The sequence below is a fragment of the Melanerpes formicivorus genome, unplaced genomic scaffold (genome assembly GCF_026170545.1).
Source record: "Melanerpes formicivorus ecotype bairdi unplaced genomic scaffold, bMelFor1.0.p_v2 SCAF_63, whole genome shotgun sequence".
Classification (NCBI taxonomy): domain Eukaryota; kingdom Metazoa; phylum Chordata; class Aves; order Piciformes; family Picidae; genus Melanerpes; species Melanerpes formicivorus.
The window spans coordinates 3,354,768-3,373,423 of record NW_027142415.1 but is presented as its reverse complement, the minus strand read 5'-3'; the positions used below and the strand labels follow the sequence as shown (position 1 = coordinate 3,373,423).

General features: G+C 41.9%; 1 protein-coding gene across 2 annotated transcripts in view; it reads right to left on the bottom strand.

The window, feature by feature from the left end:
* NKAIN2 (sodium/potassium transporting ATPase interacting 2) overlaps positions 1 to 18,656 on the bottom strand; it is a 626,732-nt gene that overhangs the window by 522,467 nt on the left and 85,609 nt on the right. The gene's annotated exons all lie outside the window — the stretch shown is intronic.

The window sequence follows — 18,656 nt, the reverse complement described above, 5'->3', positions numbered from 1 at the left end:
GAAGGGACCACAAGGATCATCTAGTTCCAGCCCCCCTGCCATGGGCAGGGACACCCCACACTAGATCAGCCTGGCCACAGCCTCATCCAGCCTGCTCTTAAACACCTCCAGGGATGGGGCCTCAACCACCTCCCTGGACAACCCATTCCAGGGCTTCACCACTCTCCTGGGGAAGAACCTCCTCCTCACATCTAGCCTGAAATTGTACCAAGGTTGCTCTGGACATGGGTAAGAAAGAGCAGAATGAGTAGTAAGAGAGATGCAAACGTAGCTTTGCATACCTTGACCCTGTTTGCAGTGTGAACTGAGCTTCTGCTGACAGAATTACCATTCTTATTGCTCTTTTGCTATAGTAAAACTTTTTACTTCAGTGGCTGAGGGAAGTGGGGTTTAGTCTGCAGGAAGACGAAGGACAAAACCAGTTTTGCCATACTCTTAATGGATGAACATATTCATTAGGGGGGGGATACACACATAAAATAAAACTATGATCATAGAAACTGCCCAACACAACACATTAAAGACATGATCTTGGATTACCCTGCATGCAGCTTTAAGTTATCTGGGAGATTCTACTATGAAACACTATTTAGAAAACATCTTTTTCATTTTGACCATTTCCTTGAAGTGTCTCAGGCACTCAAAGAACAAAAACAACTTGACAGCAGTACTGTGGCTGGTCAAGATGCTCAGAAGTCAAACACCAAAACCGAGAGAGCCTGTGGTGTCCTATTCCAGAAAAGCCCTTCAGGTTGCCAAAGAAATCACAGGGTTGAGTAACAACCACCCAAATAATGGGAATTCAGTCTTAATGGCTGACTCAGGTGACAAGATTCAGGCTGATGGGTTAGCAAGAAGGATAACAAACCTGAACCAGGTGGCATCCAGGAAGATGGTACTCTTCCAGATGTGGAAAGGAAAACTTGCTCAACAAGTCCTCAGTCAGCACTCCACTGAAAACTGTAAACTTGTTTGATGCAGTTGGATCATACACTACAAAAGCATGTCAAAAAAGGCTTAACGTATCTTGAGAAGTTGCCTCTTTATACCAAATAAAGACATAGCTGAAGGTATTTGCCCATATTTGCCCTGATTTTTTTAAACCCACTGACTTGCCATCCACAGTGCAGCTTACACAGCCACTAAAATGATGAATGTGAACAGGAAGGAAAAAGAAGAGGGGAAAAAAAGCAAAGTCTGTGTTTAGACTGTCTTTGGGATATCCCATCCAAACAGGTGCCTCTAACCCCCTGGATCGCTGAATAAGAAAATCTCTAGGATTGGCCTGACCACCTGTAGAGAATTGCTAGCTGCAGATAATTCCCAAATGAGTCAAATCTCAGCCTAGTTGAACCACAACCTTTCCATTTTCTTTCCAGCACATCTAAGAAATATCACTACCTCGCCTGAACCTTGGGGATGATGAAGGTGTTCTTAGCATTCAAGCCCAAGCTGGAGCTAGCTGTGCTTCACTGCTCCCTGAGCTACTTTCTGTGCTATAAATTTAACACTTTCATGACTCCAGGGGCTTCAGTGACACACATAAGCTGGTTGCATTTAAGCAGTATTTAACAGCGGTGCCAATAAATCAGAAGTGAAATTTCAGCAGGGCTGCATGCAGAAGCATCCACATCCCCAGACATGTGTCTTAACTCTTAGTAACGTTCACTGAAATCTTAATTCCCCCAGAGCAGGGCAGAGGCAAGCTAACACAGGAAACAATAATGCTATCTGACATGCATGACCTTTCTGATTAAAGCAACTTGTCTTTCTTCGAGGAGGCAGCCACTACAGCTCATTAACAGCTTTGCACTCTATTCTTCAAAAATACTGAATCAACCAATTCATATTCCTTATTTCTGGTGGCATTTGGAAATGTCTCAATTTCCTCTTGAAGTTAATGAGAGGCAATGGGTATTCAATTGTAGGTCAGCAGTGACGGATGCTGCCTTCTAAGTAACACACTCGTCTCTTTCTGCAGAACGTTTTGGGCCAGCTCTACTCCCACTTCCCCCACGTCCTACCACCCTTGTGGAAGGGGGAAAAAAAGGCAGCTTGTTATGAAAAGATTTGGATACTACAGAAAAAGGTATTTCATTATTTGGGTTTTTTTTAAGGTGATACACAGAAAGAGACTGAATTTTAGAAGTAACTATGTTACTGGAATAGGTGCTCTCAGAAACCCCAGGACGTGGGTGATTAACACTTCTTTCACTAATTTGCCTCTCATCTCCATTTAGCAGAGCAGACCTTTGATCACCCAGTCATCCCAGACCCAGGACATTAACTGTGCCTCTGCAAGGCTGGTTTTGAACAGATAACTCTTTTCATGACATGGATAAATAACAAATACATGAATAATCTCTCTCTTATCAGTGTACTGGACAAACCAAAAGCCAACAGCTTTCAGACCATTGCTATCTTCTGATATCTATATATATGTTGTAGGTTGTAGCCAGGTGGGGGTTGGCCTCTTCTCCCAGGCAGCCAGCACCAGAACAAGAGGACACAATCTCAAGCTGCACCAGGGGAGGTTTAGGCTGGATGTTAGGAAGAAGTTCTTCATAGAAAGAGAGATTGGCCATGGGAATGTGCTGCCCAGGGAGGTGGTGGAGTCACCATCACTGGAGATGTTTAGGAAGAGACTGGATGGGGTGCTTGGTGCCATGGTTTAGTTGATTAGATGGTGTTGGGTGACAGGTTGGACTTGATGATCTCAAAGATCTTTTCCAACCTGGTAAATTCTATTCTATTCTAACATTCCCACTACAATTCCTTTGACACCTGAAAGCTAGAAGTTTAAAATCTTTACCACTGGGACTTTATTCGTGTCAGCCACATGAAGTGAATTTCTACAACCTTGTTGCCCTCAGCTTTAGACACCATTCAGAAAGATTTCAGGATGCAGAAGCTGCAATATTTTTTCCAGTGGAGGAATCCAACAAGAAGTTGCACTTGAGGCCTGCAAAATCTAAGTAAAACCTGGATTGTAACTCAGAACAAGCCATGCACACGTGAGGTCACATGGAAATTAGACATGAGGTAATGCATATTAGTTTTCCCTCTTGTACAAAATTTAGTTGCCTGATTACATTCAGGGTTAATGTGGAACAGCTGCATATTGAAAACAGTGATCTATTTGACATTGATAAAGTAAGAGAAGAAGTGCTGTAAGCAACCAGCTATTGCTCAGTATTTGAGGGTGCTATTTAGAATATATAACTGACAGCTTTTCCATTGCAGAGCCTTTGGTTAATATCCACAGTTAGTTGAGCAAAATGTGATAAAAATCACATTAAAATGGTTATTCAAAATACACAAAAACTCTGCTTGGGTATTTTTTGCAGTTTCCTCCTCATTTGCTCAAACTAAAACCAATTTTCACCAGAACACTGAAATCTCCTTCTCCACAGCAGGGGCTATTTCAGCTTTCCAGCTCCCACCTCTTGGCTAGCAGAGCACTTTAAGCACAGATCCAAAGAGGCACTGAAGGGGAAAGTCTTTTTTCTTTGGCTTCCACATACTCAAAAACGGCAGAAGTGTTATTGCTGGTGAAAGCCCTCAATAAGCACCACCAGAACCACCTTCAGGCAGCAAAGCTCATTAGGGTTGGAAAAGACCTCTAAGATTATCAAGTTCAACTGTCAGCCCAACACTACCATGACCATGACACCACATCCAGAAGGACCACATTTACATACACCTTCAGGGATGGTGACTCCACTGCCTCCCTGGGCAACCTGTTCCAATCTCTGACCACTCTTTTTTTCCTGATACCCAACCTAAACTGCCCCTGACAGAACCTGAGGCTGTTTCCTCTTGTCCTATCACTAGTTACTTGGGAAAAGATACCAACCCTCTACCTTACTGGAATCTCCTTGCAAGTTGCTGTAGAGAGCAGGGAGAGATGACAGAAAAAAAGCCAACATTAATGTTACAGAAGTTTACAAGCAAAAAACCCAGAAGCTTGGAAAGGTATTGTGGTTTACACAACCCTAACTAGAAGTAGTAAACCTAAACACTATTTTAATTGCTCTAGCACCTTAGTAAGCTTTCACAAATGCTATTTGGAAAAGTAAAGTGATGAAATCACTTTGTTTCCTGTAACTTCTAAGATGTAGACAGCATGGCCCAGACCCAAAGGCTGCAGGTGCCAAGTAATCCGGCATTGTTGTGGCTGAGGATTCGACACAATGTGTCAAAACAGTATTTCAGCATCTTTGTAAATGTTGACTCATTTCCTGCTACACTAACAAACTTGTACCAAATACTCTGTGAAGAGGTTTGATAACCTATTTAAATGAGTACTTCCACCATGCAAACACCTGCTTGAGAAACATGTTGCCCTGATGTCAAAAGGTCAACAGAAACATGCTGCCTGGGCCTTTCCCAGAATGAAACAGGCTCACAAAACACAACATCACCTTCTGTAAACAGAAACACAACATTCACTGAGCTTCAGCTCAAACAACTGAGAAAGCTAGCTCCTAAGAGACGCTTTCCTGCCCAGAGTAAAACATCCATTGAATCCCAACAACATCAAATATTAAGCAGGGCAAGCATTTAGAGGACTCTTACCTTCTGTTGCAAGTGCTTTGGAGCATATGTTGAATTCCATCCATGCTGGACCTCGAATGCCTGTCCTTGTAGTATCCAAACTCAGTGTTCACAACCCCAAAAGAAACTTTGAAGCAGCTACCTTCTCTTTGCATCAGTAAGGAACATAACTGAGTTTAACCTCAGAAACACATCAGTTTTAAAATAACCTATTTTGTAGGTCACTGTGGCTGACTATACTTCAGGCTTTGGGTCTGTGGGCTTCTTTTTTTGAAGTCAGGGAGAGAAACAGGTACTACTTGGGAACAATTAATTTCATCCTAGAGCAGGCATCTAAAGGATGAAATTTCATCTCAATGAATTAATTTATTTCCACTGCCCAAACTTTCAACAAAATAGCTGTTGCAGACAAGCCTTCACATTGCAGTAAGTCCAGAATGAGGGAAGATTAATCCTAATCAGTGTCCAGAGAAGGGCAATGAAGCTGGTGAAGGGCCCTGAGTAACAGGTCTTGTGAGGAGCAGCTGAAGGAGTTTGGGAGGACTGGCTGGGAAGTGGGAGGAGTCTCGGGAGGAGTGGCTGGGGTTGTTTAGTCTGGAGAAAAGGAGGCTTAAAGGGTAACCTTTTTGCTCTCTACAACTACCTGAAAGGAGATTCACAGTATCACCGTATCAGTAAGGTTGGAAGAGACCTCGAGGATCATTGAGTCCAGCGTGTCACCACATGACTAGACCATGGCACCAAGTGCCACGTCACAAACAGCTGTTTTCTGTTGCTCAGAAATCAAAATGTTTATGCATATATGCACACAAAAAGAAAACCTTGCTTTTCATGCAGGTATAGTTATACCTAACCAATTCAGACAGAGAATGAGAAGAAGGTCACAGGTAGTAAGCAGGTACCTTGCTTTTGCAGATCCCACTCAGGCATTTACCCTTGTTTCTAAGTCAAGGGTTTGATGAACCACACTATGAGTTGTTCTTTATCTGAATCTTCATCTGCACCCTTAGAAGAAATAACCAAAATGAGGACATTCATGCTTTAAAATAGCTAAAGCCAGTACCACTCTATTTTTACTGGCACAGGCTACCAGAAGGGTGGTGAAGGCCACATTTCTGAAGAATTCATGGTCAAGGTGAGGCTTGATGGAGCTTTGAACAACCTGAGCTAGTCGGGGATGTCCCTGCTTACTGCAGAGAAGCTGTGCTTGATGACCTTTAAACACCCCTCCCATTGCAGTGCATTCTATGATCCTGTGATTCTGCCTTCACTTCCATAAAGTTTTATATGCACAACTACATTTCACACCATTGTGTGAAACTAACCTTGAGCAGCATATGATGAAACAAATGTTTTGTGATATATAAATGCTATTACTCATCAAAACAAGGGTCCCTGCAAGCATTCCTCCAGCTTCCACAAGACTATAGTCATAAGGGTATTCCTCAGTTCATAGTCATGCTTGCTGAGGTGAGGTAGGAGAACTAGAATTCTCCCTGAGCCAGCAACACTTATCTGTAGTTTGTGGTACCTAAAAAACAGCAGGAGTAATGCTGTATCATTGCACAACTGCCTCTTAATCTGGTGTCTAACCACCATACACCTAAACTTGCAACCCAGTACCAAATTCTCCTCTCAAATTCAACTCCTTCAACAGAATCTCTCCTTCTTCATCTCTTTCCTGTTCCACCATGGTCAAACAGTTATTTTTAAAGCCTAATCAGCAAGAGACTCAAGAACTTGTAATTAAGGGAATATACATATATTGCATTTATTAAGCTGTGTGAGGCAATAATCAAGAGCTCTGGGGGTGTTTAAGAGCAGGCTGGATGAGGCTCTGTCCAGCCTGATGTAGTGTGGGGTGTCCCTGCCCATGGCAGGGGGGTTGGAACTAGATGATCCTTGTGGTCCCTTCCAACCCTGAATGAAACTATGAAACTATAAGCTTCAAGGTACAAGCTGCAGAGGATAGGATAGAACAGTGCATATTATACATTGAAGGATAGCAAGTCCACCTCTTACCTATGTAAGATGAAAACATGAATGATATGGCAAAAAAAAACAAACAACAAAACTTCTATTATTACATATTGATTGGTCCCCTACTGTGAGGATTCTTCACTTGAATTGTAATGGGTTATGTGCAGTTCCAAAGGATCCAGAATCATAGAATCAGTCAGGGTTGGAAGGGACCACAAGGATCATCTAGTTCCAACCCCCTTGCCATGGGCAGGGACACCTCACACTAGATCAGGCTGCCCAGAGCCTCATCCAGCCTGGGCTTAAACACCTCCAGGGAGGGGGCCTCAACCACCTCCCTGGACAAAACACTCCATAAAAGTCTCATCTGAGAGGGAAAGAGAAGAGTGGACAGAAAGCCTTAACATTCAAAACCTCATAAACCCAATGTTTGAGCATCTCCATCAGCTTGCCATCAAAGGCGTGCAGGTTTCTTAAGCAGAACATTTGTGTTAGCCTTGAGGAACACTAAACATGAAAGTCCTTTCATTCCCTCTTGTCATCCTCATGAGCATATACAGAGTGCAACATCACCACCACTCCACCATAAACATCTAGGGGCAAACACACAGGGAGGCAAAAAGAGGCTATTCTAAATTAGGTTAAGGAAGCTTCTGCTCAGAGTAATTGCCCTGGGCAGTCCAAATGTAATGCAGTGTCAGTTAAACCCTTTTATTCCCCCCCAATATGTATTTCCTTTTTATTGCACCAAAAGAGCAATGCTTTAGTTTAAAAAAGTTGGGTGTTGATAATTTTTGTAATTATTTTTAGTTTGAAGACCAGACTGTTGACATTCCAGTGTCTTCCTTCAAGGACCTTAGGATTGATCTACAAGTCTTGTCCTAAGGGGAAAGAATCAAACCCCTTTTAACTATTAGCATTTCTACTTTTTCAGCTTGCTTCTCCTGCTCCTTTTGCCTGATGCAGCTCTGGAACTTTTTATGACTATTTGACCACAGTATCAAAGAAATCCTTTGGGAACAATCTGTCTTGAGTTTCTTCTTTCAAGTCCTGTGTGGGTCAAGTGCCAGTGCCTCAGCCTCCAACAGAGGAAGAAATCTTTGAGGAGCAAGAGGAGTAGATGAGTTCTTAAATCTTATTCTGTTCCATTTTTTAATTTTTTTTTAATTTTTTTTTTCTTTCCCTTCCCTTTCCTGTGACTTCAATGTCTTTTCTATCCCTGATTCTGGAGAGGAAAGGCTATCCTCTTGCATTAATCACTTTTCCAGGGTCACTGTGTGAAGTCTCAGGCAGGCCCTGCGCTGCTTCTTGCATTAAGCTCTTTATGCTCGGGAAAATCTTAAGTGAAGCTGCACTGGAAAGGAACCCTGGGTCTTGCAGGGTCACAATAATGTGCCTCAACAGTTTTGGTGGAAACACTTCAAAAGCTCTCTCCATGTTTGCCAGCTGTAAGGCATGTGCTGAGTAAGAAAGGACTGAAAAGCGTTTTGTGTATCAATCTTCCAATTATCACATTATCTACCTGGCTTTAAGAACTAGGGAGGAGGTTTCAAAGTCTTGAGCCACGTTTTGTGCTCAGTCATCAGAATTTTCTTTCAGTCTCAGTCCTGCACTCTTCTCCATACCACTCTTGTTTGCAGAGCACACAAAGCTGATAATCTAGAGACAGACCCAAACAGTGTGCTACAAACCAAGGGCTCCCTTTGTTCCCTTTTGGCCTCCTGTGTGCTGTCCATCTGCTCAACTGCAAAATTTGCTTAAGCTCAAAATTCTCCTGTTGAGTCAAAGGGCTGGCAAAGACTCCTGCTGTTGATGAGAAACAATAGCCTCTTTTTTTTCCCTCCCCAGCCAGTGAGAAGCTCACAGACACTAAATATGAGAAGTGGATGTTTGGGCTGTCGAGGAAACTTCTCAGTTTTTATGCCCTTCTTCCAAACTGTTTCATCTGCTGTAGTTGGTGCCCACTACTAATAATAACTCCTCCAACCTGTGACAGAGATTGTGTGCATACACCACCCCTCCCCCCCCAGTATATCTTACACTATAGAGTAATACCAGCAAAAAACAAAGGAAGATTCATGGTTTTAACTACCAAGTAGGAACCAGGACAAAAAAAATTATAAAGATCCTCAAGAGCATTTAACTACATAAGAGATCAATGTATGCCAAGGACAACCTTCAGAGACTGGAATTCATACAATAACCTTGGCTGGATCAAGACAAAGCACAACCAATCTTTTGTTGACTTCTCAGTTACTATCCTGCTACTAAATTTTGTCTCAGTGGTAGTACTATCAGCTAAGTGAGGGTTGATAAAACTAGAAGATGGTCAATTATTCTGGGCTAAAGGTGCAGCATACAGTTAGCAATTTAACTACCAACATCCACATGACAACTAGCATCCAAATCCTGGGTGTGACTCTGTTTCAGGGCAAGGATTACATTACTAGCACCCTCAAGCTTCTGAGTCACATTCCTCCCCAAAAAAATACTTTCAGGACCACATATCTCAAATCAGGGTCAAGATCCTGGCTGATTTTGTGGTGCACTGACATTATTCTACATACCCTTGCTATGGCATTTCAGATCATTCAGCCTCTTGGCTACCCCCACGACCACCAGATATCGGTAGATGAGTAAAACCTCTAGATCTTCCAGTGTTTAATCTAGGCTCCTTCAAGTAGGTAATATCTGACCTAACTATAGAGTCAGGGTTTGGACCAGTTGGATTGCAAGAGTTCTCATTCAGGCATTTTTCTCCAAGCATCTCTCCAAGAACAGCAAAACCATCCCAGAATTAAATGTTTGGAAATAGAAATAGTCCAAGCAAAGGCAAACACTATGGCTGAAAAAACCTTCTAGTTCCCAAAGACCTTGATCACACAAATACTGATATTCCCATTATCTTATTGATTTCCTGCTCTTGTCAGCTCTCCCTGAAATGGCAAGTAGTAGAAACTCCAGAGACAGGATAGAGCTTCAGACAATTTTGGAAACACAGCAGCACTGAAAGCTTCAGAATGTTCTTTTGGTTTGCAATTTCATGGGCTTGAATAAAACAGCCTACACTGATCTACATTTTTCATCCTGAGAGTTAATTTGCTCTTAGGTCCCTCTCCCTCAGCAATTAAGTTGAGAGTTGTAGCAAGACAACAGAGGATTCCAGATGATGACCAAATTTGAGCATCAAACATCAAACATCAAAGCCCACATGTCTGCTTTCTTGCTCTCTTCTCTTGCCAGCAGCCACTTCCCTATTGCTACATCCATCCCTTGAAGGATGGCCCCTTCAATTCACCATGTTATTGGAGAGATTGCCTTTCTCCCAATTCCACCATTCATCTCAAGGAGCATGCTCTATATTCCCCTTCCATCACATATGTCTTAATCACAAAGCTTATACATGTATGATATCAGCTAGAAATTAGCTTCCTAAATAATTTGAGTACCGGTTCTTTTGTATTTCTGGCACCCTTGATCAGTCCTAAAAACCCACAAAGCTTCTGCTTGTTTTAGCAACCAAAAAGCACATCAGCACCAAAGTGCTGACAACAGCCAAACCTTCAGCTAGTCCTACTTGGGATGGAAAGGCTTAAAGCAAAGCCAATGTGAAAACCTAGCACATTAGTAAGAACGTCACCCACTTATCTCCAAGCATGTAATCACTTTATCACTATGGAAAAATACAATAATTGGAGTTAAGAGCATGATCAAGCAGTCAGATGGAAAAGAGAAAGCCACAACATGAGAAAGCCACCCACAGCATCAGGGAAACAGCACATGCTGCTATCCAGCACGGTCCAGGACAGAAGGGGAGATGCTTTTCCCTCCAGTTGAATGGAGGCACCACTAAGATGAATGGTTCTCAGTTACAGCTAATCTGTCGTTATTGTCAGATTATAAATACTAATGTATATGATTATGGGATGAATGGTACTGCAAAGTGTATGTATCCTGAGGCTGATTAAAGACTATGCTCACACAAAGAAGTGTAGCTCTGTTAATCATCCTCATTTTCCAAGCACTTTACTCTCCCTATTTCTCACAGTTCTCTAGCTACAGAAAATTTGGAGAGTCAGGCATCTCTCACTTGAGGAATTTAGCTATAAAAATACTCTTTTGTCTCAGAACATGTATTTCTATAAAGCCTTCTCAACCTTTGGTCTCCAGCAGTATAAAATGTCCTACATATTTTTTTCCTTTATATTCTAAGCACCATTGCTGATTTAAAGGGCACTATAGTCATTCACTTCCGGACAATACAGCCTTTAATCTGAAATGCTTCTTAGGTGTAGTATATCTTTTTAATTGAACACTGAATCCAGAGCCATGTAAAATATTATACAGCTGTAACCAGACCATTCTCCAAATAAAACAAAAGGGGGAAAATAAAACAACCCAAAAGCAAACCTAAGTAGGTATCTCCCAGTCTGACAAGTAAAGACAGGAGAATGATTTACACTGGTTGATTTCAGCTGAGCTCCATTAGAGTGACTGACTAGCAAATGAGCCACCTTATATAGAAGATTTTAGCACTTTCATTTTGTGTTCCAGCATACATAAGGAAGGTCTCAAAGTACAGCACTCTCCATTTTAACATGGACCACCCTCAATTTCTGGTTTGCAGATCTGATTTGATTTCACAAAGCTAAGCAAGACAGAACAAGCAAAGTTCTTAACCAAGACCATAGTTATAGCAGGCTTGCCCACGTTTCCTTTGTTCCATGGTTCTGCTCAGTGGCTGAACATGATTTTTTCATAACACTACTTTGCCTTTTGGAGAGCTCACTGTATTGCATCTTTGGTAAATTAGCTCACTGATAAGGAATTATCCACTTCTCTTGTCAGGGAGCATTGACAATAATTTTCTATTGATCTTTCCTGCTGTCAAAGACAGACATTCCATAGGTTTGAACACTCTGATCTGAAGCACTTCTTTTCCTTCCCTAACATTTCTACTTCAGTCATAAAGCTGGGATTTTTTGCTTTATCTAGCTTTCCACCTGAAGACTCCTTTAGATCATCTTTCAGACCAGCATCTATGACTACTCCTTCTAGGTCAATAGCATTCAATAATGCAAAGTGCTCTCATTTCTCTGCTCAACAGAAAAACTATTGTAGCTTCAGACTGTACACAAGTGCTCACTTGCTAAATCCTCAGCAAGGACATTTTTCACTAGCTTGAACCCAAGGAAGAAAGAACACCTTTGGCTTTACGGGCTTTAAGTGTGATTAACTAGAGCTAGCCACTGAAGAATGCCAGCCAAGGAATTTCACCCAGCAATTCCTTATTAGAAAAAAAAGAGCTTTTATTACAATGGCCTTTGGGCACTTTCTTAAAAATGAAAAATCTTATCACCTCACATCAAATAACTCACATCATGGTCACATCTTGCAGCGACTAGAATTCCCTAGCTGGAATTCTGTATTGATCTCTTCTTGCTCCCAAGTGAAATCTTAGGTACAACTATATATGTTTCTCCTCTTCCCTGCCACTTAAACCTAATTCATGATTTACTCAGCCCTGAAGATATAAAACCAACCAATAACCTGGAACAAAATTGCCTCTCATGAAACTAAGGTCTTGTGACCTTCCTTAGTTCAAAGGATCATAGATTCATAGAATCAATAAGGTTGGAAAAGACCTCAGAGATCATCAAGTCCAACTTATCACCCAACACCTCATGACTAACTAAACCATGGCTTCAAGTGCCACATCCAATCCTTTTTTTAACACCTCCAGGGACGGTGACTCCACCACCTCTCTGGGCAGCACATCCCAATGGCTAACAACTCTTTCTGTGAAGAGCTTTCTCCTCACCTCCAGCCTAAACTTCCCCTGGTGCAGCTTGAGACTGTACTCTGCAGAAAACAAGGATCATGAAAAAGATACTTACCAATTCATACTGAAAGCAAGCAAGAAAGAATAAACCAGACATCTTATTGTTAAAACACGTTCAAACTAGAGGTTAAGACAGGTGAGCTATTTGTGAAGTGGTTTTTCTATATCCAGAAATTGTTTGGGCCACCACAACACATCTGATGAGGCACTTGGTGCCATGGTTTAGTTGATTAGATGGTGTTGGACTTGATAGGTTGGACTTGATGATCTCAAAGGTCTTTTCCAACCTGGTTAATTCTATTCTATTCTATTCTATTCTATTCTATTCTATTCTATTCTATTCTATTCTATTCTATTCTATTCTATTCTACTCTACTCTACTCTACTCTACTCTACTCTACTCTATTAAGTGGTCTGTGTTTATCCAAATCCTACTCTGACTTCTCACAATGAGCAAACTCTGACCATAACAGTCAAGCTGCTTGCAAAAAACCCCAAGTAAATCCCTTAATTCACCAGCCTAACACTATTTGAAATATGCAGCAAACTATTTAAAGGCAAACCTTACTCTCAAAATATGTCAGCTCTGTTAAAAAATCAGAGAAAAACTTCCAATAGATTCACATGAAAGACACCTCAGGGGCAGTTATTTCCTTGCTAGGTTTTATACTTGCATGTTGTTTCTTCACTCTAGAAACAATATTAGGACAAGAGGACAAGGTCTCAAGTTGCACCAAGGGATGCTGGATATTAGAAGAAACTCCTTGTCTGAAAGAATAGAAAGACTGGAACAAGCAGAAATGTGTTGAAACAAGGCAGAGATGTGGTGCTGAGGGATATGGTTTAGCACCAGGCTTGGTAGAGTTAGAGAGTGGCTGGACTCAATGATCTTAAAGGTCTTTTCCAACCAAAAGGATCCTGTGATTCTAAGATTCTAAGTATTGAAGATGTTTGTGCACTAAAATGAGGCCTCACCCCTGTACAATTACTGTTTTGTTCTGGTTTCTCTCAGTGCTGTCCTGTCTGTAAGACTCTCCATAGATGAAGTACTGCTTAAGAACATGTCAGATACTCTGTGGAAACATCACACCACTGCACAAGCCCCACAGTGCTGATTAATAGCAATAATAATGCGCAAGCAATTGTGCATTTATTTTTCCACATTTGTTCTCTGGCCATTTTCCCACAAGTTTGATTATAGCCAGAAAGTGTTTAATGAATCAAGGATAATAGCAATATATGACAGGAGAGCTTTATGTACAGTTTTAAGGCTTATTTCCTCTTCTTGCTGAAAGAGGGACACTGGAGGCGAGTCAGTGCATTTGCGGCACTGTGTTTTAACAGTGTTGTCTTTCCTCACTGGCATGGCACACACAGATTTACAGTTGCCAACATGCACTTCCAACTGCTGAAAGTAAAGGCTGCAGCCTAAGGCACCAGAATTGTGAAGGCAGGGATGCATATACACCTGGCTTTACATTTCTTAAGACTTCAGACCTGTGTTTAACTCAACTCCATTGCTCTGAAAGAAGCTTTTCAACAAGGTTACAGCCCTTCAAACAGCCTTCTTCCACCTTCTTTTTGAGCTGCAAACCTCTCTCAAAAGCTGATACATTGCTGACTCCATCTTTACATCCCTGTAGAAGCAGGTATTTTATCCTATGTATCTAGGAAGGTCATTTCTGGAACAACTGCTGAATCACAGAATGGTGGTGGTTGGGAGGGTGCTTCAGAGACCATCTAGTCCAACCTCCCTGACAAAGCAGGTTCTCCTAGATCAGGTTGCACAGGGATGCATCCAAGCGTGTTTTGAGAGTCTCCAGAGAAGGAAAGGAACTCCACAACCTCTCTGGGCAGCCTGGCCCAGTGCTCTGGCACCCTCACAGGAAACAAGTTTCTCCTTTCAAAGTAAAGAAGATTTCCCATGAACACAACACTGAGTGTGAACTTGAATGCAATACTGAGCTGCACTGTCCCTCGCCTCTGAGGATGGTCTTGGAATGAGCTGTCCTGTTCTCAGGGGCTGGAGTTCCTGATTACTTGGGCCCATGCTTAGAACTGAGTTTTCAGTCTCCAGAGACCTCTCTGGGCTGCCTTTCCTGCTATGCCTGTAGCTCTGAAATGCATCAGAGTAAGTTAGGAAAATGATGAAATGAACCAGGAACAGGATGATTTATGGAGGCATAACTTTTCATTAAGTCTTTTTAAGTGTCTGAATGTTTTTCTGCTGTGATACTGAATTTGCATAGAGGAAATCATCTATCAGCTGAACGTGAGTAATAGCTTTTTACTGTTTATTACATGGTATTTTATGCTGAAGTTTAATACAATGGTTTAATTTCTTACAAATTCTGGCTTGGGTACTGACACCTAAGTTAAGAGTTCCTTACTCCTTCACAATGACTGCTCTAATCACCAGGCTCATCCTCTACAACATTTTATGTTAAAAAACACTTCTGAAATGACCATTTCTTCTGAAAGATGTTTTGCCAGGAAATGTGTTCTAAGAAGTTCAGATGTTGGATGTATTGAGTTTGATCTACAGGATCAAACACCATCTTGTGACCTGACAGCTTTTTGTCCATTCAGTGGGGTGAAGACACTGGACACTGAACCTGAGCAGCTGAGCATCTCTCATATAACTGAACCACAGGCAGAAAAGTATCTCATACAAGTAGCATTTGCCTAGCCCATCAAGTAGAGTCAAAATAGCCAGTAGCTCTTTAGTACAGGTACAGTATCCTCAGCTATAGGCACAATCCCCTTGACTGCCCTAACTTCACTTGATGTTGCTGCTTTTAAGGGCAAGCAGTGAGGGGTATGGAACACAAGCCCTATGAGGAGAGGCTGAGGGAGCTGGGGTTGCTTAGCCTGGAGAAGAGGAGACTCAGGGGTGACCTTATTACTCTCTACAACTACCTGAAGGGTGGATGTAGACAGGCAGAGGTTGGTCTCTTCTCCCAGGCAGCCAGTACCAGAACAAGAGGACACAGTCTCAGGCTGCACCAGGGGAGGTTTAGGCTGGATATTAGGAGGAAGTTCTATACAGAGAGAGTGATTGCCCAATGGAATGGGCTGCTCAGGGAGGTGGTGGAGTCACCGCCATTGGAGGTGTTCAGGAGGAGACTTGATGGGGTGCTTGGTGCTATGGTTTAATTGATTGGGTGGGTTGGATTGGTTGATAGGTTGGATGCGATGATCTTGAAGGTCTCTTCCAACCTGGTTTATTCTCTTCTCTTCTCTCTCTTCTCTTCTCTTCTCTTCTCTTCTCTTCTCTTCTCTTCTCTTCTCTTCTCTTCTCTTCTCTTCTCTTCTCTTCTCTTCTCTTCTCTTCTCTTCTCTTCTCTTCTCTTCTCTTCTCTTCTCTTCTCTTCTCTCTCTTCTCTTCTCTTCTCTTCTCTTCCTCTCCTCTCCTCTCCTCTCCTCCTCTCCTCTCCTCTCCTCTCCTCTCCTCTCCTCTCCTCTCCTCTCTTCTCTTCTCTTCTCTTCTCTTCTCTTCTCTTCTCTTCTCTTCTCTTCTCTTCTCTTTCTCTTCTCTTCTCTTCTCTTCTCTCTCTTCTCTTCTCTTCTCTTCCTCTTCTCTTCTCTTCTCTTCTCTTCTCTTCTCTTCCTCTTCTCTTCTCTTCTCTTCTAATTCTATTCTATTCAGTGTACCTTCTCTGCCACACTGTGCAGACAATTGGTGCAGCCGGTCCATACATCATCATTGTGATAGTTCCACTATTACAGTTGATAGTGGAAAAGCTGTTAAAGTAGATTAGCTTGGATGCAAAGAAACCAGATCCTGCTTTGTTATGAGGCGGGAAGGCTGTCTTAGTGAACCCAGTCCCAAAGCACCTACATCTGGATGTGTTTTGGCTCTGGCTGCTGACAATGGGTTGGCAAGTTAGCTCCATGGATCAACAGGCGTTAAACATTGAAACTTTGCTATTAATAATGGGGAAAGCTAGCCCTACATACTCCAGGCATTCTGAAAGCCCTATCTAGCCAAACACAGCCACACATTTTGTTCACTTCGGGACATGGTTCAGTGGTCATGGTGGTGTTGGGTTGACAATTGGACTTCATGATCTTAGAGCTCTTTTCCAGTCCTCTATGGTTCCATATTTGCACAGGAATGGTTTAGAACCACTCCTCATAATGATGCTCTATATAATCTCCTTTAAAAGAAAAAGCTGCAAAGATTTTCTACAAAACTGAGATAGTGCAGTTTCAGATTTTTCCCTGCTGTGGGAGCTGGTATTTTGCTCACCTGTTCAGGCAGTACAATATATTATGTTCACAGGGCTAGAAGTCTCCAAATATGCATGCATTAACCAGTCAAAACTCCTTTTACTTTCCACACCACTGATTGATAGGCCATAAAATGTTCATTCCTTGCCCCGAGCTTCTGATGAGTACTGAAGATTACACCACTTAACTCTCCCAATTAGTGCAGCAGTGCATTGAGCAGAATTAGAATACTTGGAAATTATATCTCGGCTAAAAATGGTTTCTTTGGGGTAAAACGAGCAGTTAATTTACATAGTTTTCAGTTGTGCTTGCTTCACTGTATGTGAAACTATAAATGATTCTCAGGGCTGAGAAAACAATCACACTTTTCACAAAGTGCAAACAGATCCAAGAGAAGAAGGAAAGTGACTGAGCTGGTAAGAACCCTCCATCACCCACCCAGAGCTGAGGACAAAACAGACTAGGGATGAATAGAAAAGCTGAACACAGGTTCTTCACATGCAGCTTCTTGAATGGACAAGGGGCAGTGGGGTACCAACCAGAACAAGGGAGGTTTCACTTGAACATGTAGAAAAACTTCTTTACTTTTGAGGGTGGCAGAGTGCTGGATCAAGCTGCCCAGAATGGTTTTGGAGTCTCCTTCTCTGGAGACTTTCAAAACTCACCTGGACCTATTCCTGTGAGACCTGATCTAGGAAAATTTGCTGCTTTAGCAGGGGGGTTGGACTAGATGTTCTCCTGAGGTCCCTTCCAATCTCCACCATTCCACGAGTCTGTGATTCTGTGAAGTGTCTACTCTTCATGTCATGGATGATGGACCTCCACGCAGTACTTTCAGGCTTCCACTGTCAGGAACAGAATATGCTGCAGTACCTGGCAGAGGCTGCAGTGTGATCACTGTATCCACAAGAGGAGAGGTGAAGCTACCTACAGGTCTTTCTTCATTGCAGAACAGAGTTTTTGCCATGTTTTTCAATACAGGCAACAGATGCCTAAAACCTTCTGGTGCTGTGTAGCTCTTATTCAAACTTTTATGCAGAGTTTTCAGCGCTTGCTTAACAACATATGCAGTAACTTGCTCTAAACACTGTGGGGCATTTGAAGCTGCCCTAGACTGCAAAATACTACTCTTACAAAGAGCACAGTGTGGAATACTCCTCTAATAGTCCATGTAACTACAAATAAATGTTCCAGGGAGTAGGATGCTTCTTAAAGAGGTAGAAAAAGCTACTTACACCTGGCTTGATGTATGACACAGAGAACCTCGTCCAGTTACCTTAATAACATACGTTATAATCTTTGTAATCTTTACAAATCATCTTTAGACACAAACAGGTCTTTCTTTTGATATGGAGCAAATAATAAGTCAGATGGATTTTCTAAAAGCATTTTGGGGGGGGTGGGGGTGTTTTGCACAAAAAGTCTGGAGCACCTAAACACAGAGATTAGGGTCTCCATAATCAGTTTGATAACTGATGAGATTATGCAGACAAGTAAGATCTATAAGGATGCATTTTTTAGCAGGAACTTAAGACATGATTATGAAAACCAAGATGCATGACAGAAGTTCCAGGGTCAGGAAAAGGCTGTACCAGCTCAAGAAACCCATGTAGGCATATTAACTATAAAGATGCCATTTTTGACTACTGTCTCCTGGGGGGCTGAGAATATGCTGGGGAAATATCACTGCATGCTTGGTCTGCAGCTATATTATTCCCAAGACATGCTGGGAAGGTGTTGGAAGCAGTGTGTTAGACTGCTTCCAAGTTTAGGTCTGTCCTTTTTTGGCCATTTTGTTCTCATGTGCATTATATGAAGAAATGTTATGAGGGCTTAGATCTCCAAACCATGAGGATCATCATGTTCTTAAGGAAAAATATCATCTTCTTCATAAAAACCCCATCTTCTTAGTAAAAAATACCTTCCTCTAAGTAAAAAATACCTTCTTCCTAGTAAATGAATAATCTTCTTGTTTACTTTGGAGGCTCTTTGTATCAGAAGTAAATAAGCAGAAATGGTTAGACATAGGTCTAAATTGTGGCTA